The following is a 21,367-nucleotide window of genomic DNA, read 5'->3' on the forward strand; positions in this document are numbered from 1 at the left end:
AAAATTAATACGTCCACACACAAATTGCCATCCACTATCAATAGGCATTTAGGTAAGGATGGATCATCAGTATCCTATCTCCATCAATTTAGATTGGTTTATTTGTGACTGAGTCTTCTGAAGCTAACCTCTATGTTTTCAGTGGATACTGACAGATTTTAGGCAAGGGTGATTTATTGCTTTTAGTTGTAAATAAACTAGTAAGCTCCTCAGGATCCAACTCATAGTTCAGTACAGATAGTCACCTGAGAGCTCTGATGAAACTCAGATCTGGGTAAAAATATAACAGAAAATCGTGAACCTCATGAAGCATCTTATAGGGAAGACTGAAATTTCACAAAGGTGGAAGTAAAATAAAGACTGTGTTCATTTAGGAAATATGGTTCAATATTACTTACATGAGATAAAGGAAGCTCTAATTCTGAATTAGGCATTAAATACATCCTTATGTCTATTACATTTCCTGCATCAGTTGTGCTGTTGAGGTAACAAATATTATTTTTGTTTAATGATATACTAACATCTTTCACACATTGTTCAAACTGAAAAGGTCAGTGAAGTGTCCTGAACAGAGTGATACTTGGAAGAATTAACATATATGTTGCCATTTTCAAAAAGTCAAGAAAAGGTTGGGATTTTCAGGCATGTGAAGAGTCAGTACAACCTAGCACAAGGCATGATTCTTGACTATGGTGTTTTTCTGTGACAAACTGGAGAGGATAACTTATCTTCATGCTCCCTTGCTATGTAGTTTTTATGAAAGTTACAGCCCATGGCCTGTTGACAAATAGAGACTACATTCTTGTTAAGAAAATTGGGCTTTTCATAAATTCAACAAAAGCAGGAAAAACAGCTTCTTTTTAGGATAACCAAAGGTTATTGGTGAATTTCAATTAAAGTACCTTTAGAGTACAGGTCTAAATACCGCATAGATATTACCATGAGGGGAACTATTGTTTATGGGACACATAGAATGTAGTATATGCCATCTGTCCATCAATGAGGGAACTTTTCTACTTGATTCTCTACAATCAGGTGGAAAAGATTTGAGTGATATTCACAGGGATAGCACAGAACCTAGTGAATAACAATACACATGGGTCACATGTCTGAGTTTATCTCTTACGTAACCCCTTTCTAAACTACATCTAAGGAAGCTTGACAAAAAATGCCACATACACTCTACTAAACCAAAGAACACACAAAAATTTCTACCAATATTCTGAGTTAAGACTTGTTAAAAATAATTCTTTCGAAAGAAGAATGAGAAAGAAATGTTGAAAAATAACAATACAGGCAAGATAATTTAAGTAAGAAATATTAGGCACATAAGAATATCTTTTGAAAAAATCTGGTGAAAAATGTTTTTAATAGAAATAGACAAAAGTATTGGAACGTAAAATGTAAACAATTCGAGCCTTATTTTGAATATGTACAATGTGAAGATAAAGAAGCATGGTTGGAAACAGGGAAAAAAAGGCAATATTTTAAATGTAAATAAAGAATATATCTAATAAAAAATTAGCACCTTCAAAAAAAGAGAAAACTATCATAAAAGTATTCATTTGCCCCTTGGAGGAGAACATGAATTATTTTTCCATGCTCAGCTTCATTATTCTATCATTAAGCAAATTATATAGAACAATTTAAAAAAAAATAGAGCTGTCTATGGACTTTTGAAATGTAAAATGCTCAAAAAAAATCACAAAATTACAGATTCAGGACTCAGGTGAACCGCATATGTGTTGTGAGGTCAATTTTGCTGGGATTTTAGTGATTTAATAGGTCTCTTTTTCACTAGCCAATGTTGTTATTTGGCTATAGGAAGAGAATAGTGGACAATGTTATTTAGGCTTAGCAGGTTAGTGATTCCAAATGTCTTGTTATAATTGAAATTTTTATATGAATAGCCTCAACTCCATCAGTCTTACTTAACTCTAGTATATATCAGGAAACAAAAAAAGTGATAGTGTTAAAGTATAGTGATCAGAGAAATTGGCCATATTCTATTTGGAATAAAATCATTACTGACAATATAAACTAGCATATACATATAGTGTATATATATTCTACTCCTACCACAATGCACAGTGATACAGAGATAATGTCAGCAAATAGAAAAAGTATTTCATATATTAATAGTCCTTATCTTCACTATCTAGGATAGTCTTTTACACAAGGTTTTCTTCTAAATTAGTCTTATTGTTGTACCATTAAAATAGGGACACTGGCAGCTTTTTCTTACATCTTCCTGATTGGCTAAAAGCCCAGGTTGGAGTAAAGGATGCACGATTTCCTGCTTTGACAATTATGAAATAGCATAGTGTGGAATTCAATGGTGACATTCTTCTGATCCTCCTTATAAAAGCAGTGTCTTGTTCTTTCAGTACAGACTTGGGAGAAACTCAAGAACCTCTACCAAGATGCTGGTGGTCCTGTTCACAGTGGTCTTGCTGGCCCTGAGCTCTGCTCAGGAACCTGGTGAAGGTATGTTAATATGTGTGTGCATGTTATGACTCTCTTTAAAGCACAGGAGACAACACTTCAGGGGAGGAGAGAAATGGAACCCAGGGCAGGTAATAAGAGATGAATGAGACCACACAATGTTTTACTTTTTAAAAATAGAGACTCTCAGATTTGAAGGCACTGTTGTAGTAAAATTAAACTGCATATGCCAGTAGCCTTGCTTTACTGTTGATCAAGGGAAGACTACAGAAAAACAGACACAAGAGCCATTTGAATGATGGAAACTCAAGTAATAACACTTAAACTATAATACAGAAAAATAATATCTTACCAATTTTAATTTTCCAAACTGTTTCAACATTCCAATGCATTATGAGTGTATTTTTTATCCTTTACTCAAATGCTTAACCATATGAATTTTATTTGCGAAGACTAAAATTGGAAAGAGATAAATATTCTAAATAACACAGAGATAGAAAATTAGATAAACATAAAGAAAGAAATACAGATAGATAGGTAGATAGATAGATAGATAGATAGATAGATAGATAGATAGATAGATAGATGGCTTAATCAGTATAGGCAGCAAAACTCTAATTAAAATGGAGACAACCAAAAGAAAATGTTATATGTAACTTATCTGTTGCCACTCAGCAATATAGTTACCAGAGATACTGCAAATGAATGCTACCTGGTCATTTTCCTAACAGTTAAAATTCCCTCAGAAAATCACAGATTGTAGCTAAAGTTACTTGCCAACTCTAGGATTCTAGTTGCATGTGTGAACTCACTTTGAGTCTATCATTTGCTTTGCTATACAATGTCCATCCATCAAAACTCTTCCAAATATTATCAAGCAAATACCAAAACTCTTTAATCTCCTTATGCGTCTTTAGTAAGGAGGAAGTTTTATAATTCTACACTGTATTAAGATTTCTCTTTTTACTACTTAAGGAATGTAGATTTCACAGATTTTCAGACCAAAATGATCCAACTTTGATAATAAGGAACATTAAATGGATGGGCAACAAATTACAATAAGCCAGAAGTCTAAATTCCTGACAATAAGAAATTAACCTTTTCTACAACAGAGAAGTGGTTGATAGGAGATAAAATTTACATAAAGTTCCCTAACTTGACACTTCTATGAAAACAAGATTTTTTTCATTGTCATCTTCCAACTCCTTGTTGGATCTATTTCAGTTGATTTCAGCAGGAAAAGCACACAAGTAAGTGTTAGTGTCTCTTTTCTTTGCAACTCTATACTGAGAGAATTGTATTGAGCCCATCAAATATAACCTGTGATGAATTTATCAAGTGAGAACTATATAGTCTGTGATTTTTAGACTCTTCTTCCACAGATATTATCTCTCCATATGAGGTGAATCTTCTGAGCAAGCTACATAGATTTTACCATGAAACTTAGTGGTTTGACCTCACTTCATAAAAAGACCATTTTCCCTAAACTCTAAGAAGTAAGAGAACCTCCACATATGAACTGATTTATCTCTTAGTCCAAGGAAACTGTTACTGACTAATCTGCATTAGGTCAACAAAGGCCATGGTTTAACCGGAGTTTTTATTGAAACTATAAAAGGTTGCTATCTAGAAATGTGGAAATGTCTTGTTCATAAAGGAGAACAAAGTTAAGTACAACTAAACTCATCTCTTAATTGTTTTTATGATTCAGAAGTCCAGAACCAAAACCAGAGGCCTCATCCTTCAGGATTCCAGCCAAGACCACCTGCTAATGGGAACCAGCAGGGACAACCCCCACAAGGAGGCCAACAGCAGAGACCTCCTCAAGGCCCACCTCCACAAGGAGGCCAGCAGCAGGGATCTTCTCAAGGACAACCCCAACAAGGAGCCCCACAGCAGAAACCTCCTCAAGGCCCACCCCAACAAGGAGCCCCACAGCAGAAACCTCCTCAAGGCCCACCCCCTCAGGGAGGCCCACAGCAGAAACATCCTCAAGGCTCATCCCAACAAGGAGGCCCACAGCAGAAACCTCCTCAAGGCCCACCCCCTCAGGGAGGCCCACAGCAGAAACCTCCTCAAGGCTCATCCCAACAAGGAGGCCCACAGCAGAAACCTCCTCAAGGCCCACCCCAACAAGGAGGCCCACAGCAGAAACCTCCTCAAGGCCCACCCTCACAAGGAGGCCCACAGGAGAGACCTCCTCAAGGCCCACCCCCACAACAAGGCGAGGAACAGGAATCATCTGAAGAAGATCTCCAACAAGAAAGTCAACAGCAGAGACCTCCTCAAGGCCAAAGACCACAAGGAGGCCCTCAGCAAAGACCCCCTCAGCAAGGAAACCCACAAGGCCGACCACAAGGTCCCCAATCTGGCAGACCCCAGGGACCTCAGTAAACCAGAATTCTGTGACAGGTATGATTCATATTTATCCCCTGGTGGGTAGCAGGGGGGAAAAATCTACTCCATATTTTATATGTCAGAAATTAACCAAACTAAATATGTAGTTATAACCTTGTCCTAGACCCAATATCAAATATTATGACTGAGATTTCTTATTCCTCTATATATTTTGAATACATTAGTTTTTTTCTATTTTTCTTTCAGAAATTGAGTAAGAAGTTGATTTCCCTCACAAAGTGCTTCCACTGCCACGTGGGAGCGCAACTAGAGTGTCAATACATAAATAAAATATTCAGCATTCAACTTTGATTACTGTCTTTCTTTCTCGGTATCCTTCCATCTGCAATTTCAGCACTGAAAATAATCTAAGGTCATCAATATTTTCTCATTGTTTCTTCCTGTAATATATTTAAAAATTTATAAAAGCTAAGGCAGGAGAATATGGTTATGGATACCTTGTAGGATTTATAGATACTTTCTCTAGATGGGTTGAGACTTTCCCCAATAAGCAGGAAACAGCTGCCAGGGTTAGAAGAAATTTCTTGAGTTTCAGAGTGAACAATTAATTGGATCAGACAATGGTACTGTTATTGTTTCTAAGATAAGTTAGAAATTGACAGAGATATTGGGGACTAATTAGAAACATTATTGGATGTACTGTCCCCAGAACTCAAGACAAGTAGAGAAAACAAAACCCTATGAGAGACCTTAACTAAACTGACCTTAGAGACTGCCTCAGGCTGGGTGGTGCCTCTCCCCTTGTTTCTGAACAGCCCCTGCCATTTTATCCTGACACCCCCCGCCCATAGATCCTCTTTGATACCCCAACTTCTTTGGCATCCACTGGGCCCTTCCAAGAGGTGTCCTACAACATGAGATTTGGCTCAAACTGTTTGCCTTAAATGTTCCAGGCATGCCAAAAACACCTCACTGCTTCCAGACAGGTGACTGGATCTGTATAAGGCATCAGGAGCAGTTACTGAAACCCTGATAATAAAGCCCTTACCAAATTGACCACAGAGACTGACATTAATGATTGGATAGCTCTCCTACCATTTATGCTCTTCAGACCTTTTTTCTCTTAGGCTCAAGGTACTCTAGTGGGTAAGGCAGTGAGCATAGAAGCAGTTCTGAGAGGTCTACTTAGGAGAAGAATACCTGCAAGTCCCACATTGCTTCCAGGTTGGAGATTCAGTCTATATTAGAGGCCTCCATACAGGAAACCTTGAGACTTGGTGGAAAGGCCCTTATCTTGTACTCTTGGCCACCCTATTTTCTGTTTGATGAGACCCTTAGTAATTTTCTCCTGTTGCTTACAGTTGGACCTTGCATAATTACTAGGGTTATTGCTTTTGTTGGAGAATGATTGAGTGTAGTCCATATCATGGTACTTACACAACAGTACAAGTGCCTTCTGACCCAAGAGGAAACGGAACTTTAGTCTTCCCAGTTCTAAGATTAGAAATACTAACAAGAGAAAAAGTGGAGAATGAAAGGATAAAAAACAGAGCCTAACTCTCTAATGACCCAGCTCTTTGTTAGAAAATAGGGTTCACATTCCTTGAGCCCACTCTTTGTTAGGAACTAGGCAAAAGGGTCTTGAGTAAGTAATCCTGGCCCCATAAGGCAACAGGAAATGAGCTAACTAGCTCTGGCTATGGACCGCCGAGAAAATAGGAAATTGATTGCTCCATGGAATGTGGGCTAGGATAACCCAAACTGATTGGCCTAAAAATTATGGAGTGGTACAAATCGATTGGTTTGCACTACACAGGCTCTCGATGCTAAGGAATGATTGGTTTGTGATTTGCTGGCATTGTTGTCAACCAATAAAAGCTGTCCCAATTCTGCACTCAGTGTTCCAGTCCTCTACCCCTGTGCAGTGTATGACTGTGGACCTCAGAGCCTCTGGAATAAAAATCCTCTATCTATTGCATCAAGACCTTTTCTCACAAGTGATATGGCTGTCCCTTTCTGAGGTGTGGGGCGCTGGGGTGCCATTGGATTTTTCAGGTCTTATACTAAGCCTCTATTTTTATGAAAGCACGGTTCAGTTATGTGAAGAAGATGAGGAGGAAGAGAAGGAGGAGGAATGTGAAGGTGATGATGAGGTTGATATGGATGATAAGAATGGCTGTAGTGGGAAATATAAGGAAGAGAATATAAAGCGTTCGTGTCATCAGGAGGATGAAACTCAGTCTTCCAATGAAGATCCCTCACAATCTGTTAATACCCAAGATGTTCAGGAAATCCACAAATGTTGATGTAAATATTTTGATACCAATTGTGAAATAAAAGAAGAATCTGAAGAAGATGAAAATTATATTCCCTTAGAAGATTGAAAAAGGAAATCATGGTGAGCTCCATGTTTCAAGCCGAGATTCCAGTTGATATTTGGAGATTCAAAGAAAATGAAAAAGTGTATGAAAATGATGATCAGCTTCTCTAGGATCCAGAATATTTACCAGAAAATAATGTGATTGTCTTTTTTAAGGATGGATCTAGAACAGGGGACAAAAAAGGTCTAGAAGCAGTTCTGAAGGATCTCATATAAAAGAGAAATTATTTGTGTGGACAGAGGAAGAATAGAAAAGGGGAAAACATTTGAAATGTAAATAAAAATATATCAAATAAAAAATTTGAAAAATTAAAAATAAAGAAAATATGAGCAAGGGTTGAAGCCTTTGGAAAATATTTTTATCTGATTCAGGCTAATAAAGTCTGAACAAGATCAGTCAGTGAATATGTAGCATTCATATAGAAAAAGTATGAGCATTATGATTTCTTTACTCAGCAAACAAGGTTTGTGAAAAAGAAATATAATCTTCATTCTGGTGTAATGGATTACATGGATCAACTTTTGGATGAAAGTGAAAGTGTTGCTTCTGGCCAAGCACTCTCCCCTCCCCCAACTGTCTCAAGTAGTAGTAACAAACAGTCAGAGAAAGAAGATGGAACTATCAGCGATAGTAATCTTTTGGACCAGGAGAAATACTGAAAAAGTAGATGAAAAGTTGAAGGCTTATGCATTAATGGACAAACAGTTGGAACTAAGAAACCCCTCCTTACAGAAATGGACACTAATGATTATGAAGCAATTAACCTGAACACTGATCCAAAACTTGTCCATATTACTGCAATGAAAATGATTTTGATGAAAAAGAATGAGAGACCTGCTAAACAGTCATGGATAAACAGCAGTGGGAAAGAAAGTCCAGGCTCCTCTGAGTTTTTCCAGGAAGTAGTCTCACATGGGAAGTTTGAGGAACAAGAAAATACAAATGACTAACTCTTAGGTCTATTTCACTTTCTTTGCAGTAAAATCTGGCTTGACTGCAGTTTTCCAGGATGGGTTTCAATTTTCAGCTTTAATAAAGCTGATTTTCTTGAAGCAATTGGATAACTCTTGAAATTTAAATTAAGATCTAACTTTAAGAAATGTGAATCATAATTCTATCTTTTGCAAGTTCTTTTACTTCAAATTTTTGAAGTCTCCTTTATGGATATAAAGACATTGGTAAATTTGAATGATCCAGACGTAACTGCACTTTCTCCTTTGAAAAATGAATCATATATTTGATTTAAAGGTAATCTTTCCTTATGCTTTATATGGAAGAAAGAAATGTTTGTGTTTCTAGTAAACACCAGTTTTTTTTTTTTTTTATTATCTAGAAATATCTTTACAGCAGACATTTTTCTCTCCATACAAATTGAACATCATCAGTAAGGAAACCCTAAAGAATACTGAGAGATATGCTAGTATGATTTTTATATGTAGAACTTTAAAAATAAATGAAGTCAGGAATGTTTTTATAAAATTGTTGACATCAATGTTGTCTTCCCATATTTTTATCATGGATTAAAAATTACATTCTGTATTTTTCCAGATTTTTTATAGCCTTTGAAAAATTTTTCTGGTACATATATTTTGACTGAGCTGTCCTTTCTTAATACAAAAAGCTTGTATAATTTTCTTAACTTGTACAGTTGGTAAACTTTAATTGAGGAACCTGATATTCTGATTCTGCAAGCTCTCATTTTATTTTGCTAAGATTTTTTTCATGATTTTTAAGTATGTGTGTAGCTAATCAAGTCATATTTCTTATCCAGGTGTTAAAAGCATTCATAACAAATTATGAAAATGTGTTATTTTCAAATTTCTACTTAAAACCAAATAATTTGGGCCTTCTAAAATTCAGCATGATTCTCAGATTACAAGCTTGATTGAATTTGCTATAATGTTATAAATTAATTTTGAAGAAAAACAAAAAATTACTGTCAGGTTAAGTATGTAGATATATCATGCTTGACAGAATCCTGTTCAGTTACTTTCATGTGGCTTGTAACATTTCTCATCTTTTCCATTAGGACAACAGAAAAGAAAGGGCAGATGATGTTGCAATATTGCAGCATCCAAGGAGTAACTGTTGACAAGTACCAATATTAATTTTCATGAAAAAATATCGTTCTTAAGAATTTTCAGATTTTTCCAGGTGTAATCCAATTTGTCAAATGTGATAATGCTTTTCCAAAATGAAACACATACTATATATATATATATATATATATATATATATATATATATATATATATATATATATACACACACACACACACAAACACACACACACACACACACACACACACACACACACCTACCAAGAGCAATTAGTAAACAAAGGTGGTTCAAAGGGATACAAACTGGAATGAAGAAGTCAAAATATCACTATTTGCAGAAGATAGGATGGTATACTTAGTGACACCAAAAATTCCACCAGAGAACTCCTAAAGCTGATAAACAACTTTAGCAATCTGGCTCAATATTAAATTAACTCAATCAAATCAGTAGTCTTCCACAACTCAAAGGATAAACAGGCTAAGAATGAAATTAGGGAAATGATGTTTCCCTCCTCAGAGTTTGATGGGGGGAGGGGGATGTTTATGTCTCTGTGCTAATCACTAGTTCTCAGCCTTTTATGTTCCTGGCCCATGGTTCTCCTTAGAACAACACAACCTCCAGTATATTTTTCCTCTAAAAGTTAAATGAGCCTTTAGCTATACCTGAACTAGCCCAGGGCAAAATGTTGTAGTCCTTTTGATCTCCCTCAACTATTGTTTCTTGAATTAAGCAGACTACCCACTGAGCAGTGTGAAACATTGAAGCTAACACCTACAGAGTTTTGGGGAATGTATTTGCCCTTAAAAGCCATATATATTGTGAGACCCTACTAAAACATTACATCTCGAACAGCAACAGTTGTCCTCATGTCATTTCTTTTTGCTGCCTCTCCATGTATCTCCAGCTTCTCTTACAGGGCCCAAGTTCACAGTAGCTGCTGTCAGCTACAATTTGGCACCTAAACAGGAACCTGATATGAAAAGTTTCCTGAGGTGGCCCTATCTTTGTCAAGATTCCCAGAAAAACAGAAAAAAGAAGGCATCCTGCGCAGTGAGCAAATATAGGAGTTAAATAATAGTGCTGGTATAAAATTCATCGTTTTGAAACTCTTGTTGTAGGTGAAAAAGGATACAATTAAGTGGAACAGCTTCAACCCAACACTGAATTTGCTTAGACTTGACATTGGAAAATGTGGTAGGAACCTTCTATGCGGACATTTGTCCAGAGCCTGCAAGAGCTGTTCCAGGTGAAACGGATTGGGTTTGAAGAACAATGTTTTTTTTTTTTTAGATAGGATAGATTCTTGCTGCCCATGGTTCCAAGAAAAAAGAACTTTAAATGAGAGAACCTGGGAAAAGAAAGGTAAAGCACTAAAATCCACCAAGGCAGATAATATTACCCTCTGCCTCTGGACACTTATAAAGGATGCTATTGATGAAGGTACCTTGAAGGCATCAGATATCATGCAGGGAGTACTTGAGGAATATCAAGAAAAGAACTGACACAGAGGACTTCCTCAGAAAAGGGTCCTTTCCACCCTAAATATAAAAGATATAGAGATAGTGCTGATGAGCTGACTGTAGAGAAGATAGCTCATCCAAAGAAATGAGCTACCGAATATCATGGTGTGGATTGGCCTCCTAATGTGACTTCTGCTCTGCCTATGACCACTTTTGTAGGAGATGATATCCAGCGGGATGTGCAATACAAAAATTGGAGTTTGAGATTAAGTTGCAGATGTTGACTAATGAGTCTCAGGAGCCAAAAAGTATATCAAGTATTGGAAAAAAACAATGACATTGAAATATGCAAATAGCTAGAAAGAGCTGTATGTTAGGCTCCTGAGGAAGCCTGACTTGCCTGCCCTTGAGATCAAAGACCAGGAGAATAGGATTAGACTATATCAGACATTGGAGTTCAAAGTGATAAAAGAATTAAAAGCAGCTGTGGCACAGTATGGCCTAATGGCTCCTTTTAAAAAAGCTTTATTGTATACTGTGATGTGTAGCCGCCCAAGGCCACATGCGAACCGGAATACCTGGAAGAGAATTCTGGGGGTGATGGGAAGGGGGCGAAAGAGAAATTGAGTCGAGGCAACAGTTGCAGGTCAAGACTGACTTTAATATTATTTTGCCAAGATATATAGTCTTTAGGAAACAACCCTGTCCCCCAACATCAAAGGGCAGGCTGAGAACTCTTTGGCTCCATTTTCTCAGCGGGTCGCCTGCTTCCAGTCTGGCGGGTCTCTGCTGGCTTCCAGGTGAGACTGCCTTGAGGCAGTCTTGGTCATCAAGGTGAAAGCGCCATATTGTTCCAAGGAACAAGGGCCGGAGATAACACCAGTGGAAGAGTGGGGGCTGCCAGCTAGCTCAATGCTGTGGGGGAAAGGACAATTCCCCCTTAATTATTAATTTTAAACAACTCAGTGGATATAAATATATTCGTCTAATGGATGAAGGGCCTTTACCAGTGAGGGAAAACAGAGCTCCGACCCCCTTAAACATTAACGACATCTTTTTCAGGGGAGGGGAAATAGACTGCCTTAATAATTTAAGGACAGTCTCTTAATGTCAACCCCTATGCAGCCGGACGTGCTTTTCAGGGAAATTTGGAGACAGGATTTTTTCCTTTTCCCTTGCAGTGCCTCGCCTCGCACCTCAAACTGATGCCCATGTTTGTTATATTAACAAACATGCATAGTTCCGAATACTATGCAGACTCATTTTTGAGGATCCACTGGTAAAGTAAATGCTCTGTGGATACGAGCTGGCTGGCTGGATATTATAACCACCCATCCTCATCCTAGCGGCCATTGCTGAAGAGGCTGATCTTCTGAGTGTTGAATCTGAGAGATACCTGCTTGAAATACAAAAGGAGATTAAGAGAAAAAACCTGTTTGGTCAGTATCAGAAGGCCCAAGATGTTTAATTTGATTGTAAATTTGTGACTTAATGCAAGAGGCCTGGCTTGCAACTTAACTGCAAGAACACAAAGGAACCTTTCTTCCCAAGTAAGTGAGAAGCGGCTTAGGGAAAGCCTTTGTGAATTAATTATACTTACCAGCAGCTTTAGGGTGTGCTTACCTGTCTCACCAATCTCTCTGGCAGCCAACGTGCCGCATCTTCTCCTTGAGAAAAAATACAGACGGACCCTCTCCCCCAGATTTAAACGGGGTCTGGACCATTCCATGTATTAGTTAAAGGGTCCTGCCACTTAACCATGGCATAGGAATTGGAAGTAACTGGGTGCCAATTTCGGTCTGCTGCAGACTGACCTTTAGCATCAGTTTGCAGAAAATTGAAAACAAATAAGACGAAGGCAAGATGTGCTTTGGGGGACCTGGGGGGGGGGGGGTAGAGATTCCCCTTCTTTGTTTTAAGAAGCCAGTTTTTAAGGGTGAGGTGAGCACGCTCTACGATTCCTTGACCCATTGGGTTATAAGAAATTTCAGTTTTATGTTTAATATTAAATTCTTTACAAAATGAGATAAAGTTCTTACCAGAATAGGCTGGTCCATTGTCTGTCTTAATGACCTAGGGTAATCCCATGGTATTAAAGGCTTGTAAACAATGATCGATTACATTTTTAGAGGCTTCTCCCGAATGCAGGGAGGCAAAAAGGAGTCCTGAGCACGTATCCATGCAAACATGTATAAATTTTAATTTTCCAAATTCTGCATAGTGAGTTACATCCATTTGCCAAATTTGATTGGGCATAAGGCCACGTGGATTAACCCCTAAGTGGTGCACTGGTGTTAAAGTAAGACAATTAGGGCATTGTTTTACAATCATTCTTGCTTGCTACTTTGTGATCTTATGATGGAGTCTTAATGTATGGCTAGAAAGATGAAATTTATCATGATCAGATCTAGCCATTTCTCCAGGTTCTAAAACTAAAGCCTCTCCTATGAGAGCTTTGTCAATGCACTCATTACCCTGAGCCAAAGGTCCAGGAGGACCTTAGTGAGCTCGTATATGGCCAATATAAAAGGGATTTTTTCTAGCAAGAATGATACTTTGCAATTGTGAAAACAAGGATCCAGCTGGCGTATTAAAATTAAATGTGCCACAGGTTTCTAATTGTGGTATAGAAAATGCAACGTAAGCACTGTCAGTAAAGAGATTAAAAGTACTATCTATAGATTGAAAGACACACAACACTGCTGTCAGTTCTGACAACTGAGCAGAAAGCCCAGGGGTATCTATAACCACCTGTTGATTATTAGTAAGATATCCAGCTCTTCCTTTGGAAGAGCCGTCTGTGAAAATTAAAAGAGTATTATGCAATGGCTGTAAAGATGTCATTTTAGGAAATACAACCTCATACATATTTAAAAACTTTATCAATTTGTCTTGAGGATAATGGTTATCTATAGTCCCTTCAAAGCTGATTTGAGCAAGCAACCAATCTGTGCTATGCTGTTTTAACCAAGCATCTTGATCTACATTATAAGGCTGAATAATAACATCTGGTTCTTTGCCAAAATAAGCTAGCGCCTGCTTTCTCCCAAGCACAATTACTTGGGCTCCTGTCTCATAATATGGCAAGATATTACACCTTGAAGACACCGTCAAATGAATCCACATCAGAGGAGTCTTTTGCCATAATAAACCTGTAGGCGAATGAGTCGTATTAAAAATTAGCAGATGCAAAGGTAAAGAATAATCTATATAGGTAACAAATTGATTTTCAATAGCTTTCTCCACTATTTGTAAAGCCAAAAGTCCTTCTGAAGTTAATAATCTAGGGGATGTAGGATCAGCATTCCCCTTTAGAATATCAAATAAAGGTCGTAATTCTCCTGTAGTAAGCTTTAAATATGGCCAAAGACAGTTAATGTCACCCAATAACTTCTGAAAATCATTTAAAGTTTTTAAATTGTCCCTGCGAATAATTATCTTCTGGGAAAAAATAGCTTGATCTGTACGTTTGAAACCCAGATAATTATATGGATCCTGGGTTTGTACTTTTTCTGGAGCTATTTGCAATCCTTTAGCGGCTAAAGCTTGCTGTAAATCTTTAAAACATAAAAGCAAAGTCTGAGGATTTTTTCCTGCAATCAGAAAGTCATCTGTGTAATGGATAAAGTAAATATCTGGCCACTTTGGTCTTACAGGCTGAATGGCCTGTGCCACAAACTTCTGACATAAGGCAAGGTTGTTAGCCATGCCCTGAGGAAGAACTGTTCATTGATATCTTTTCTTAGGTTCTATGAAGTTAATAGAAGGAACACTGAAAGCAAATCTTTTGCAATACTGGTCTGTGATTTCAAGGACAGGGAAAGCTAAGAGTTCTACCGTATCCTGCCCTTCTCCACGAGCCTGGCTTATCGCTCTTTCTAGTGGTGATTGGCGCGTCTCAGGATCATTGTTCTCTCTAGTATTTGATACCCTTTTTACCTCTTGTAATTCATTAGTCAATTTCTGCAATTTAATTTCAAACTCCAACTTTTGTAACTGTATATCTCTCTGGATCTCATCTCCTGCCATCAAAGTCATAGGCGGAGCAGATGGCACGATAGGGGCCCATTCTTCCCCATGAGATTCAGCTGTTCTCTTTTGGGGATGAGCTGCCTTTTTTATAATTAGATCATCAGCACTATCTCTTCGTTTTTGTAAATTAGAGTGTGGTGAGTCCTCCTATGCAGAGGTCCTCTCCGGCAGGCTTTCTTCTTAAGATTCCTCAAGTTCTTGAATAATATCTAATTCCTCCAAGCCTCCTTCATCTATAATATCCTTTATAAGTGTCCAGAGGCAGAGGGTAATATTATCTGCCTTGGCTGCCTTTAGCGAATTACCAATTCTTTCCCATGTTCTCTCGTTTAACGTTCGTTTTTCTTGGAACCAAGGACAGCAAAAATATATTTGGTCCAAGAAATCCTCCAACCTTCCTTCTTCAAACCCTTTCCCTTTTGCCTGAAGCAACTCTTGAATGTTGCGGGCACAAATTTCACGCGAACTTTCCTGTCCCATTTTTCCCTATCTATCTATCCCAAGCAGCCACTGTGCCGGGTCAGCACAATTTTGCTTGCTTAAGTATATCCCTCTGCACCCACAACAATAGTTTCAAAGGATAAAATTTTACACTAGTGCTAGCATTTGACTCCTATAGTTGTTTACCGTGCGAATACCATCTTCTTTCCACTTTTTCTGCAAAGCTTCGCCAGATAGGGTCACCTCAGGAAATTCTCCCATATTAGGTCTGTCTGTGTTCAAGGCGCCATTATGTAGCTGCCTGCAGCCACATGCGAACCAGAATACCTGGGAGAGAATTCTGGGGTTGATGGGAAGGGGGCGAAAGAGAAATTGAGTCGAGGCGACAGTTGCCGGTCAAAATATTATTTTGCCAAGATATATAGTCTTTAGGAAACAACCTTGCCCCCCCCAGAAGGTGATCACATCAAAGGGCAGGCCGAGAACTCCTTGGCTCCATTTTCTCAGGGGGTCGCCTGCTTCCAGTCTGGCGGGTCTCTGATGGCTTCCAGGTGAGACTGCCCTGAGTCAGTCTTAGTAGTCAAGGTGAAAGTGCTGTATTGTTCCAAGGAACAAAGGCCGGAGATAACACCAGCGGAAGAGTGGGGGCTGCCAGCCAGCTCAATGCTGTGGGGGAAGGGACAGTGATGGAGTCAATTTTAACTCCACAGGATTGGAGGATTCTATGTAAGTCTACTTTCTCAGAAGGAGATTTCTTGATTTGGAATTCTGAATGGCATGAAACTTGTAAGAGGACTACCCTGCTATGAATGTTCAGGCAGGGAATCCAGAGTTGGATATTGAATTGCTACAAGGAGAATGTATATATGAAGGGAATCATAATTAGATTGGGTTTCCTATTGGAGTGTACGTACATGTTGCAATGTCTGCCTGCCAGACTTGTAATCTATTACCAACAAAAGGGTATCTTAGTGGAAGTTTAACTGGCATCAGACCAGCTCCTGAAGAGCTTTTTCAGGATTTTGTGCACAGGCTATTTCAAACAGCTAATCAAATATTTGGAGATTTTTAGGCAGATAATCTGTTAGTCACCCAGCTGGCTTCTGAGAACACTAATGCAGCTTTTTACAAGGCCATCAAACCTCATAAGGGAAAGACAGAATTAGTTGGTTATATTTGACTTTGTTCAGAAATTGGGCCTTCATACAATCAGGGTCTTGCCATAGCTGCAGCTTTGCAATAAACCACCATACAGGGGATACTTTCATAGAGACAAGGGAACAAAAAGTATTTTAAATGTGGCAGTCTGGATCACGTTAAAAGTGATTGCCCTAACAAGAGAGGTGTTGTAAGCGGGCAATCAAATTGAACCCCAGGAGTCTATCCTAAATGTAGGAAGGGTAGGTAATCACTGGGTAGAGATTGTATGTTGTAGATTGATATTCAGGACCCTGCCTTGATAGGAAACTAGCAGAGGGTCCAGCCTCAGGCCCACAGACAATCACAACAATCAGCTTGTGGGGCCATGAAGCTACTGCTACACCAGTAAAATCCATCTTTGAACTTATCGGGGCAATACCAGGAAGCGCAGGACTGGACAAGTGGTCCACCTACAATGTCATATTAAATCCAGAAATTTGGGTCCAGACTCTGCCTACAGGAGTCTTTGGACCTTTGCCTGCAGAAACTTGTGGATTGCTTCTAGGATGAAGTAATACTATTGTAAAGGGGCTGCAGATTTATCCAGGTGACATAGATGTAGATGAAGATGCTTGGCTGAAGAAGCATAGCACAGATTGTTTGCTTGCTCAAATAGGATTTAAAGAAACTATAGATATCCATTATCCTCAATATAAATTAATAAAATTTTTAAATATGCATGAGGTTATATTTCTTAATACAACATCTTCACAGCCACTGCATAATGTTGTTTTAATTTTCACGGATGGCTCCTCCAAAGGAAGAGCTGGATGTCTTATTAATAATCAACAGGTGCTTCTACAAATGCCTGGGCTCTCAGCTCAGTTAGAGAGATGACTGAGGTAATATATGTTTTTCAATCTGTAAATAGTACTTTTAATCTTTTTACAGATAGGGAACAAAAAGTATTTTAAATGTGGAAGTCTGGATCACGTTAAAAGTGATTGCCCTAACAAGAGAGGTGTTGTAAGCGGGCAATCAAATTGAACCCCAGGAGTCTATCCTAAATGTAGGAAGGGTAGAATCTTGTATGTTGTAGAATCTGTCCCTTTTTTAGAAATGTAAGGCACATTTAATTTTAATACACCAACAGGACTTTTGTTTTCACAATTGCAAAACATCATTCTTGCTAGAAAAAAAAAATCTTGTATATTTGACATATACGAGGTCACTCCAATCTTCCTGGAGCTTTAGCTGAAGGCAATCATTGCATTGATGGAGGTCTAATATTTAATAATTGCATTGACAGAGCTCTGTTGAATTGGTTAGACTTTATCATAATAAGTTCCAGAGTATATAGTATACAACAGTGTGGGGAATGGGGCTGTCTCAGCAGGCCTATGTCCAGGAATCCCTTCTCCCTCAGGGAACAGACACATACTGAGATAGTATAGAATAGAGTTTATTTAGGGCATGGAATGGGAGTTAAAGTGGTAGTGGAGGCAGAGGAAGGCAGAGAAAGGGAGAGAGTAGAAAAGCAGAGGCAGGCCATGACCACATGGAGAGTGGTGGAAGGAAAGGAGAACCCAAGGGGGGCAAGAAAGAGTGTGAGAATGAGAGAGGTGAGAGTAAGAGGGAGTAAGAGAGAGTAAGACCAAAGAGAGAAAAGAGGGGCGTAGCATCCCTTTTTATAGTAGGCCATGTTTTCCTGGCCATTGCCAGGTAATAGTGGTGTGGAGCTTAGAGAGAATCCTAGCAATAGCAACATTTTAATATTAAAATTGGCAGGTTTTTTTATGCTTCTACTCTGCCCAAGTCACCCTGTCAATGCCTCCTGGCATGCTACCTGGCAGAACATGTGAAGACCAGTCAAGGATACAATGAATCCTGCTTTGTTATATGTGAGGCCACTCAGTGTGGAGATTAAATGAACTCATAGCCCTCTCTGTCTTATAAAGGCAGCTCCCACACTGTATGCTACATAGACATGAGGGAGGGCATGTTTGTGTTTTTTTTCTGCAGGATACTGAAGGAACATGCTAGCTGCCAGAGTATGCTGGGACAAACAATGATGCTGATTATAATCATTGAAAATGGCCACAGACCGCAACACCTTTGGATGCTTCTTACTAATGCTGACACCATGGACAACTATGGACTCAACATCCCTCTTTGCATGGCAATTTTATTTAGCTGAAAATTAAACAAATTATAAACAGATCAAAGGGGAGATATTGGCTACTGATGATTGCCCCCTTCAGGGTTTCTTGGCCCTCATGAGAATGCAGTCTTAACTGCAAGCTGACCTACCTACACACCCTTGACTTCAGGAAAGAGAACCTTCCTTGGTAAAATCCATAGTCTTCAGGGTGCTGTGTGCTGGTGTCACTGTGAGTGAAGGTAAGAGTGATAAGCTAGAGTTGTATCTGTATAAATAATAAGCATACAGAAATGACTTAAAACCAAGAGCTGTGTACAATATCCCAATATGCCTGGGATTGATTAATCCATGACAGATTTGCTCTCATCTGCAATATCTAAGAGATTTGATTTAAGGAAACATTCCTGTTATTAATATGCTTTCCTGTTATTATTATTATTGTACATATATAACAATCACTAGTTGTTAGTCCACATCTTTTGAATAGATTTCTATAGATCTACAAAAATGTTCTGTGTTCTAGTTATGCTATTTTTAGAACTGGATGACTTCTTAAACTCAATGATGATAATATAAGCATTCCTAAAATTATATCAATGATTATTAAGCTCTTTGATATTGGCACTGCTAATAGGTCCTTTCTAATTGTCAATACTGTAATGAGAAACTTGCCAGTCTTCCATATGTCACAAATATATTGCTCTTCAATATTAACTAGAAGTTCACCTACTCTGAGCACATTCCAAAAGGTTGTGAAACAATTATCTGAAGGTCCTAAAAAGCAACTAAGGATTTATTATAGGTGATAGTACAAAAGATGTAATATTGACTGGGTTTATCTATATAAATCTCTACTAATAACTTAGTTATGGTTTTAAATATCCTATTAGCCTCTGGAAGAGTGTCAGGTTATGGATGTTTAGTCACATAATTATTGCTAATCATTATGCACATAAACATTCTCTGTTGTAAACTTCTATTTAAATTTATGACTTGATATTTTGTGTGAACAGATGATGAATGTTTGAACATGTGATCATGCATTTTGGAAGATATATAAGTACTGAGGACAAACAGAAGAAAAAAGAGAGAACAATTTTCCCTATCTCCCACATCAGATCTTTCTTCTTTTTCCCTTAGATAGCTTTCTTAGGAAACTGTTTACAACGTAGTAATAAAGCCTATAGTCACCTCACAAAATGTTCTTTTTTTCCTGGTGATTTCCAACTAATGGGTCAAAAGGTAAGGGCCATGAAGTTTCTTCTGAAATAGTACACAGTCTCTTTACTTAAATTTTTCTGTTTTAGGAAAAGGTGCTGAGTGTCCTCAACTACAATTTCTGGCCTCAGAAGATCACTGAAAGCAGAATAGCTATAGTAGCAAGTTAACTTAGATTTGATAAGTAAATTCTGTATTATTATACAGCAACCCTAAAAATCTCGTAAGACAAAGTTTTAATTCTGTACCTCATAAGATAAACTCTTACCTTCTGTTGATGTTCTCCCCCACCCCTTTTCTCAATAAGAAATAACAAGAAAGAAAATCCCACTAGGGTTAGCCCCAAGCATCACAGATTTCAGGAACCAGGAAAGGGGACAACAATTGAAATATAAATAAAGAATATATCTAATAAAAAGTTTATTAGCTGCAAAAAGAAAAGAAAAAATGAAAAACTATCACAACGGTATACATTTGTCCCTTTGAGGAGAACAAGAAAGATAATGATATACTCAGTTCCATAATTCTATCATTAAGCAAATTAAATAGAACAATTAAAAAAGTGGATCTGTCTGTGGACTTTTGAAATGTAAAATGCTCAAACCACTCATCATCAAATTAAAGATTCATGATTCAGGTAAACCCCATATGTGTTGTGAGGCCATTTTGTAGGGATTTTAGCGATTTAATAGATCTCTTGTTTTGCTAGCCAGTATTGTTGTTATTCAGCTAGATCAATACTATAGGATATTGTAGGCACTGTTACTGAGGCTTAGCAGGTTAGTTATTCCAAGTGTTTTGTTATATTTGAAGTTTTTGTATGAATACCATCAACTCCATCAATCTTACCCAACTCCAGTATATTATAAGGAACAATGAAGTGATAGTGTTAACTATACTGATCAGAAAAATTGGCCATATTCTGTATGGAATAAAATCATTACTGACAATATAAACAAATGTGTATACATACTAGTCCTACCACAATTCACAGTGATACACAGATAATGCTATCAAATGGAACAAGCTATTGATATATTGATATTCCATATCTGTACTATCTGGGATACTCTCTTACACATGGTGCTTTAATTTTTTCTTATTGTTGTAATATTAAAATAGGGACACTGGCAGCTCGTTCTTACCTCTTTTTGATGGTCAAAAATTCCAGTTTGGAATAAAGGATGCAAGATTTCCTGCTTTGATAATTATAAAATAGTATAGAACTGAATTCAAATGTGCCTTTCTTCTGATCCTGCTTATAAAAGCATTGTCTTGTTGATTTCAGCATAGACTTCAAAGAAAGTCCAGAACCACTTCCAAGATGCTGGTGGTCCTCTTCACAGTGGTCCTGCTGGCCCTGAGCTCTGCTCAGGAACCTGGTGAAGGTATGAGAATTTGTGTGTGCATGATGTGACTCTTTTTAAAGCACAGGAGACAACACTTCAGGGGAGGAGAGGGATGGGACAAGGGACAGGAAATGAGAAATGAATGAGACCATAGAGTGTTTCACTTTTTAAAAATAGAGTCCCCAATTTGAAGACACTGTTGTACTTAAACTAAACTACATATATCAGTAGAATTGTTTTACTATTGAACAAGTGAAAACTATAGGAAAACACATGTAAGAGCCATTTGAAGGAAGGCAACTCAAGTGATAAACCTGAAACT

The 21,367-nt window shown here is 38.0% G+C and overlaps 1 pseudogene; it reads left to right on the plus strand.

The window, feature by feature from the left end:
- Positions 1 to 2,423: 2,423 nt before the first annotated feature.
- Positions 2,424 to 8,134, plus strand: LOC127678142 (mesoderm induction early response protein 1-like; annotated as a pseudogene).
- Positions 8,135 to 21,367: the final 13,233 nt, after the last annotated feature.

The sequence above is a fragment of the Apodemus sylvaticus genome, chromosome 2 (genome assembly GCF_947179515.1).
Source record: "Apodemus sylvaticus chromosome 2, mApoSyl1.1, whole genome shotgun sequence".
NCBI lineage: Eukaryota > Metazoa > Chordata > Mammalia > Rodentia > Muridae > Apodemus > Apodemus sylvaticus.